Below are 7,118 nucleotides of genomic sequence, written 5' to 3'. Positions count from 1 at the left end.
CGACTTTGACGCCCACGAGCTTACCTAGCATGGTTTGGGGTGGCGGTGAGAGGGGGTTAGACTAATTAAAATGATGAATTACTTGTCATAAGATGCATTACAGTTGGATAAAGATACAGCTTGTACAACCTGAAAATCTGGGTGGTTTGTTACTCAGAACCTAAGTCATCCTTGGAAACTCTTTGGAAAACCACATCAATGAACCACAGGACAGGCGAAGTGCAGAAGAGCAAAGGCTGAGGAGCCTTAGAAGGAGTTAGTGTAGCAAGCAACTGTAACAGAAGGAATATTTTAATATTGCATTGTTGATCACCGGTTAGTGGCCAATCAGATTATATTGGGCTACTATAAATAGTAGCTGCCATCCAAGCCTCACTCCTTCACCTGTTGCCGCACGAATCCGGGCCTTCGGTCACCTGACTTCCCTAGCTGTTACAGAGATCACCTGTAGATCATTTCCTCTGAAGTCTTCCATCGATTGCTGATTAAAGCTGCAGAACCCTCCAATAGAGAATCACCTGACGGCGTTTCATCAGAAATCCCGGGCCTGGGTGAGCAGCTGATACCTTTATAGTGTTTTTACGGGCTACATTTACATTTTACTTTGTTTTCTCTGTTTTGTTGTTTTTGCTTTGCTTTACCTGCTGCCCTCTTTGGTTCATTCTTTGGTTTCATTTCGCCCATTTCATTTCAGCCGGCTGGGCAGTAATATTAGTTTGAGAGTCGGCACAGCCGTCTTGGATTTTTGCAGTGACCCAGAACGTTTGATCTTTGTGCATTGCTCTGGCTTTTTAAGTTTCCTGTTAATGTTCATTTGATGTATTAAATTATTTTATTAGAGCAGTTTGTGTGTCTGACAACCTCACAGGGCTTTTAGTTATCTGCTCTAAGCTGGAGATTTAATTTGTTTTGTGTTTGTACATTTGGTTTCTGAATGATTGTTTCATCTGTAAATTTTCGTTTTTGCGTTACACCACTGGAAGCTGCAGAACCCCACTGTGTTTCTGCAGCATGGTTAACCACGGAGGGTGTATTTGATATTTGTTTTGCATACCGGTACATTAATAACTTGTGTTTCTTTGTATTCTAAAGCTGAAAGCCTAAAGTGGAGGTGACTGTGTGCCTTGGTAGTGGGACCTTCCCTGTGCCGTGATTATTTATGCACCCCTGGTTTGAGTGAGTGAGTGTGTAAAGGTGAGTTGCATGTGTGTACAGCAACAGGTGAGCGAGTCAGGGATGCTCAGATGGCAGCTACTGTTTATAGCAGCCCAACATAATGTGATCAGTGATTAACAACGCAATATTAAAATATTTTTTATGCTATACTACGCTAACTTGTCAGACAAGACGAAGCATGTGTGAGACACCCATAGCTTCAGCCATTTAGGCCAGGAGTTTATTGAGGAGCTAGGTTAGTGTAAACCAACTGCAGACTGCTTGAAGGTGGACTGAAGATAAAAGTGGATTCCCTTGTAATCTCACAAGAATCCTGTGCCTTGCAAATTTAGCTTGTGTGAGATTTCACAACAAACAAAGTAAATAGCAGGTCTTTGAGAGTACTGATGACTGATGATCAAGCTTACAATATTTGACAAAGTGCATGTATATCATTATTACCTAAGCGGAAAAAACACCAGTCCATCCATAAATGAGTTGTATTTCTTCTAATTGTATATGATAGCACTGTGCGGTCAGGGGATTTGTTTTGACTTAGGCTCAACCTGAAACATATGGAACGCCATAATTTCTTGGCAGGCATAAGCCTGCCAAGAAATTATGCCTGACCTCTTCCTGTGGTTCTTTTGTTCAGAGAGGGCCTGAGAGGTATCAGGGGATTGCTTATCACTCTGACACAGGATGCCAGCAGGGGTTCATGGTTCAAGAGGGGAAGTGACAGTGTGGCACTTGTTTGTTTTCACATGGAATGAGGCGATATTGTGACACTCGGCTGTGCACTTCAGTGAAAACAGGAACAGCAGTGCCGTCCCAAAAGATTGTCAACTGTAATAAGTGGTACAATTATCTTCTGCATATTTGTTAAGCTAGAACGTTTAGTTAGAGTTAGAGCTTTTTTGTTTCTGCTTTGTCTGCTAAGTACTTAACAGTGGGGAATGGGGGAGACAGGGTGATGTATTGGTTTTGGGTGTACGAATGTGTATGGTGAGGGGATGTGGTTCTCGGGTCAGGCTTAGACACTTGCACAGGGGGGTTGATAATCTTACTCAGTCACAGGTGCATTTCCCTCGAGTATCTGTGGTTTTACACACGACTCTCACAGCTGTGCATGTTTGCGTTCACTCTGTACGACAAATACGGCAGCTGGCGGGGTTTCAGTAAGAGCAGTTGTGCAGTTATCGTGACCAAACTGATTTCTAGAGTTTGTGTTGAGATGCACAACTGGCTGCACAGAGCTGCTACTGTGCACTGGAGATATGGCCTTGAGTCGAATATTGTTATTCGGTTCTGAATGACCAGAATCAAAAATCTTCTTAACAAAATGTTTAGTGTCAGCATAATGTATCAAACACACTACAAGAAGCTGAAAAGAAGCTAAAAAATCTATTTGATTTCATTTAGTAATGATTATTAAACTTTACTTGCAAAATGGATTCATTTAAAAAGCCTTTCAGACTGTCAGCCATTTAAGTGATTCAGTATAGTAGCAGGCACTGCAGGGGTAGGGGTGAGAGTCAACAATAAATACATAACCTACCAATAGCATGAAATGACAATAATCATTGTCATAAATATAAGAGTAAACGAATTAGTCATCCTTGAGGTAGTTTCAGTTCACATGCAGAAAATAAAAAAGGTGGAAGTCAGATCAAAAGCTAACCAAAACTGTCACATTATCTGTAGTAAAAAATTAAAATTAAAAATAGGCCCTTAGCTCATAAATCATAGTTGACTGTGTTTGTCTTGTGACTGGTCTATGCAGAAACGAGAACAGAGTTTAAAATCTGGTCAAATGCCTCCACCCCTGTGAACTCTTGACTCTTGCAATCCATGTCCCCTCCAGACGTCAAGACTTGGAGGTCAGCTGTTTGACCTCACCCGCTTTAGGCTCAGCGGGTTAATGGCCTGCCAGTGTCTCTGCCTGCTGCAAACTGACAGCTCTATCACGCCGAAGCTCACGAGCCAACAAACAAGCAGAGGGGTTTCTCTCTGCGTTTCAGAAGTCTGGATGAATTCGTGTCACAAAACGCTGACTGCTGTTGTGCCAGAAACATACATGCACACAGAAGCTCATAGTTGAAGACACGTTCACAGAGGGTTTGTGTGTTTGTGTGTGTCAGTGGAAGCATGTAACCCACAGAATATTAAAACAAGGCTGACTCTGGTGGTTCCACGAAAGGCTGTGCAGAAGGAGAATTGTGTGTGTCTGTGTCAAGAGGTCCTGTGATGCTGAACAATGGTTCCTCTTCATCTGGTCATGTGGTGTTTGTGTGCGTGTATGTGTGTGTCTGTGTGTGCACGTGGGATTTTGTATGCAACTGTCTGAAAGTGTGCGTGGTGTGTGGTGTATGTGTGTGGAGTGGGACGGGGGGTGTGTTGGGTGGGGGGGGGGGGGGTGTGGTCCTTGCGGTACAGCTTAGTCACATGAAAATAGTGCTAATGAGCAAGTACTGTTCACAGTTGGCACGAGTGGTCAAACCTCTGCACACACACACACACACACACACACATTAGAAACTCTGGCATAAATAATGACAGTGTGCAAGATTTAAATCAGGCCTCATGGAGTAGGTTCATCCTGTTAACATGTGACAGAGATTACAACTTTCGTGAAGTTTTCTGCACACAGAGAAATTGAATGTACAGCAAGTATCTGATCATTTAAAGGTGTAATTAGCAATTATTGTGGAGAACTAGGGCGGTACAGTGGCTAGCACTGTCACCTCTGTGCAAGAAAGTTCTGGGTTCACGCCTGACGGGCAGCTGGGGCACGTCTAGTGGAGTCTGCATGGTCTGCTTGTGGCAGCGTGGGTACTCTGGCTTCTTCCCACAGTCAATTCAATTCAATTCAATTTTATTTATATAGCGCCAAATCACAACATAAGTCGCCTCAAGGCGCTTCATAGATACAGAGAAAAACCCAACAATCATATGACCCCCTATGAGCAGCACTTTGGCAACAGTGGGAAGGAAAAACTCCCTTTTAACAGGAAGAAACCTCCGGCAGAACCAGGCTCAGGGAGGGGCGGGGCCATCTGCTGCGACCGGTTGGGGTGAGAGAAGGAAGACAGGATAAAGACATGCTGTGGAAGAGAGACAGAGGTTAATAACAGATATGATTCAATGCAGAGAGGTCTGTTAATACATAGTGAGTGAGAAAGGTGACTGGAAAGGAAAAACTCAATGCATCATGGGAATCCCCCGGCAGCCTACGTCTATTGCAGCATAACTAAGGGAGGATTCAGGGTCACCTGGTCCAGCCCTAACTATATGCTTTAGCAAAAAGGAAAGTTTTAAGCCTAATCTTGAAAGTAGAGATAGTGTCTGTCTCCTGAATCCAAACTGGAAGCTGGTTCCACAGAAGAGGGGCCTGAAAACTGAAGGCTCTGCCTCCCATTCTACTTTTAAATACTCTAGGAACAACAAGTAGGCCTGCAGAGCGAGAGCGAAGTGCTCTAATAGGGTGATATGGTACTACAAGGTCATTAAGATAAGATGGGGCCTGATTATTTAAGACCTTGTATGTGAGGAGCAGGATTTTGAATTCTGGATTTAACAGGAAGCCAAAACAGGAGAAATCTGCTCTCTCTTTCTAGTCCCTGTCAGGACTCTTGCTGCAGCATTTTGGATTAGCTGAAGGCTTTTCAGCGAGTTTTTTGGACATCCTGATAATAATGAATTACAGTCGTCCAGCCTGGAAGTAATAAATGCATGAACTAGTTTTTCAGCGTCACTCTGAGACAGGATATTTCTAATTTTAGAGATGTTGCGCAAATGGAAGAAAGCAGTCTTACATATTTGTTTAATATGTGCATTGAAGGACATGTCCTGGTCAAAAATGACTCCAAGGTTCCTCACAGCGTTACTGGAGGCCAAGGTAATGCCATCCAGAGTAAGAATCTGGTTAGATACCATATTTCTAAGATATTCAGGGCCGAGTACAATAATCTCAGTTTTATCTGAATTAAGAAGCAGAAAGTTAGCAGCCATCCAGGTCTTTATGTCTTTAAGACATTCCTGCAGTTTAACTCATTGGTGTGTGTTATCTGGCTTCATGGACAGATAGAGCTGCGTGTCATCTGCATAGCAGTGTAAATGTATGCTATGTCTTCTAATGATGCTGCCTAAGGGAAGCATGTATAATGTAAACAGAATTGGTCCTAGCACTGAACCCTGTGGAACTCCATAATTAACCTCAGTGTGTGAAGAGGACTCTCCGTTTACATGCACAAACTGGAGTCTATTAGATAGATATGATACAAACCACTGCAGCACAGTACCTGTAATACCTACAGCATGTTCTAATCGCTCTAATAGGATATTATGGTCGACAGTATCGAACGCTGCACTGAGGTCTAGCAGGACAAGCACAGAGATGAGTCCACTGTCAGAGGCCATAAGAAGATCATTTGTAACCTTCACTAAAGCTGTTTCTGTGCTGTGCTGAGCTCTGAAACCTGACTGAAACTCTTCAAATAAACCATTCCTCTGCAGATGATCTGTTAGCTGTTTGACAACTACTCTTTCAAGGATTTTTGATATGAAAGGAAGGTTGGAGATTGGCCTATAATTAGCTAAGACTGCTGGGTCTAGAGATGCTTTTTGAGTAAAGGTTTAACTACAGCCAGCTTGAAGGCCTGTGGTACATAGCCGATTATTAGAGATAGGTTGATCATATTTAAGATCGAAGCATTAATTAATGGCAGGACTTCTTTGAGCAGTTTTGTAGGAATGGGGTCTAAAAGACACGTTGATGGTTTGGAGGAAGTAATTATTGAAGTTAACTCAGAAAGATCAATTGGAGAAAAAGAGTCTAACTTAACATCAATGGTACTAAGAGTAGCTGTAGATAATATTACATCTGTGGGATGATTATTGGTAATTTTTTCTCTAATGATAAAAATTTTATTTGTGAAGAAGTTCATGAACGTTGACACTGCAGGCAAAAGCGCATCAAGTCCGACTTTTCTGTCCCTATGCGACTCATATCCGATCATGGTATGACAGTGAGAACAGCACAAATCCGATACATATGAAGCGACCTGGGTCACTTTATCAGCGCCGGAGAAGCGCCTGAGAAGACATCGCGCAAACGCTTCCTGGCCATCCAGTGTGGATGTTGAGAAGACAACGTTGGAGAAACTTTAACATTTTATTTGTACTGTATAATCTGCAGATTCTGACAGAAATCGGCAACTATCCTTTGAAGCACCGCTCCTCTAAAACAGCAATAAGGATCATTATTAGGCCATATGTAAATAACTAAATAACTTTATAACTTAAAGCAAAATTGGAAAACGTAAAGTTTGAAACAAGTCTTTATATTAAGGCCATCAGTCAAGCAATACTGTTTGGTCTGGGTCTAAACAGAGCGCGTTGTGTGTGACGTCTTCTTTTGTGCATGCGGCCGCTTTGAGCGTTCACACTAGAGCGCGTTTGCTGTCACATTTTATTTGTAGTGAGAACAAGCAGACAAAAAAAATCAGATTTGATAAAAAAATCAGAATTGAGCATTAAGACCTGCAGTGTGAACGTAGCCTTAGACTTGATGGATGGCATTAACAACCTGCTAGCTGCAAATAATGAACTATGAACTAACCTCAGCTAACACTAGCTAACAATGTTAGCTCGGTGGCAAGTGGCTTTCAGTAATTGTAATAAATCACGTAGCAATAGTACATTCATGAAGTTGCAAAAAGCATGACAATATATTCAGCAATCCAAAGTATTCAGAATACGTTACTCACATTGAGTAACTTAACAGAATATGTTACAAGCCACATTTTGGGCCCTGTATTCTGCAAACTGTAGTCGAATACTTTTTTAAATAACCTTTGCAACACTGCATAACACACAATGGTGGTGGTGGTGACCAAGAACTTGAAAGCTTTAATGTTAAAAAGGAAAACCCAACAACGAAAAACTGGGAATTGTACTCAGGG

General features: G+C 42.1%; 1 protein-coding gene across 2 annotated transcripts in view; it reads left to right on the top strand.

Annotated features, from left to right (window-relative positions):
• Positions 1–377: 377 nt before the first annotated feature.
• crim1 (cysteine rich transmembrane BMP regulator 1 (chordin-like)) overlaps positions 378–7,118 on the top strand; it is a 62,836-nt gene continuing 56,095 nt past the window's right edge. The window contains exons 1-2 of one of the 2 annotated variants that reach the window (XM_040042734.1): positions 378–551; positions 1,093–1,194. The gene's annotated coding sequence lies outside the window, so the exon portion shown is untranslated. The remainder of the gene's footprint in view (positions 552–1,092; positions 1,195–7,118) is intronic. The other variant, XM_040042735.1, reaches the window with a different exon arrangement.

The sequence above is a fragment of the Simochromis diagramma genome, unplaced genomic scaffold (genome assembly GCF_900408965.1).
Source record: "Simochromis diagramma unplaced genomic scaffold, fSimDia1.1 OVJJ01000304.1, whole genome shotgun sequence".
Taxonomy (NCBI): domain Eukaryota; kingdom Metazoa; phylum Chordata; class Actinopteri; order Cichliformes; family Cichlidae; genus Simochromis; species Simochromis diagramma.
Note: the sequence above shows the minus strand (reverse complement) of the source record. Positions and strands in the feature narration are given on the sequence as shown.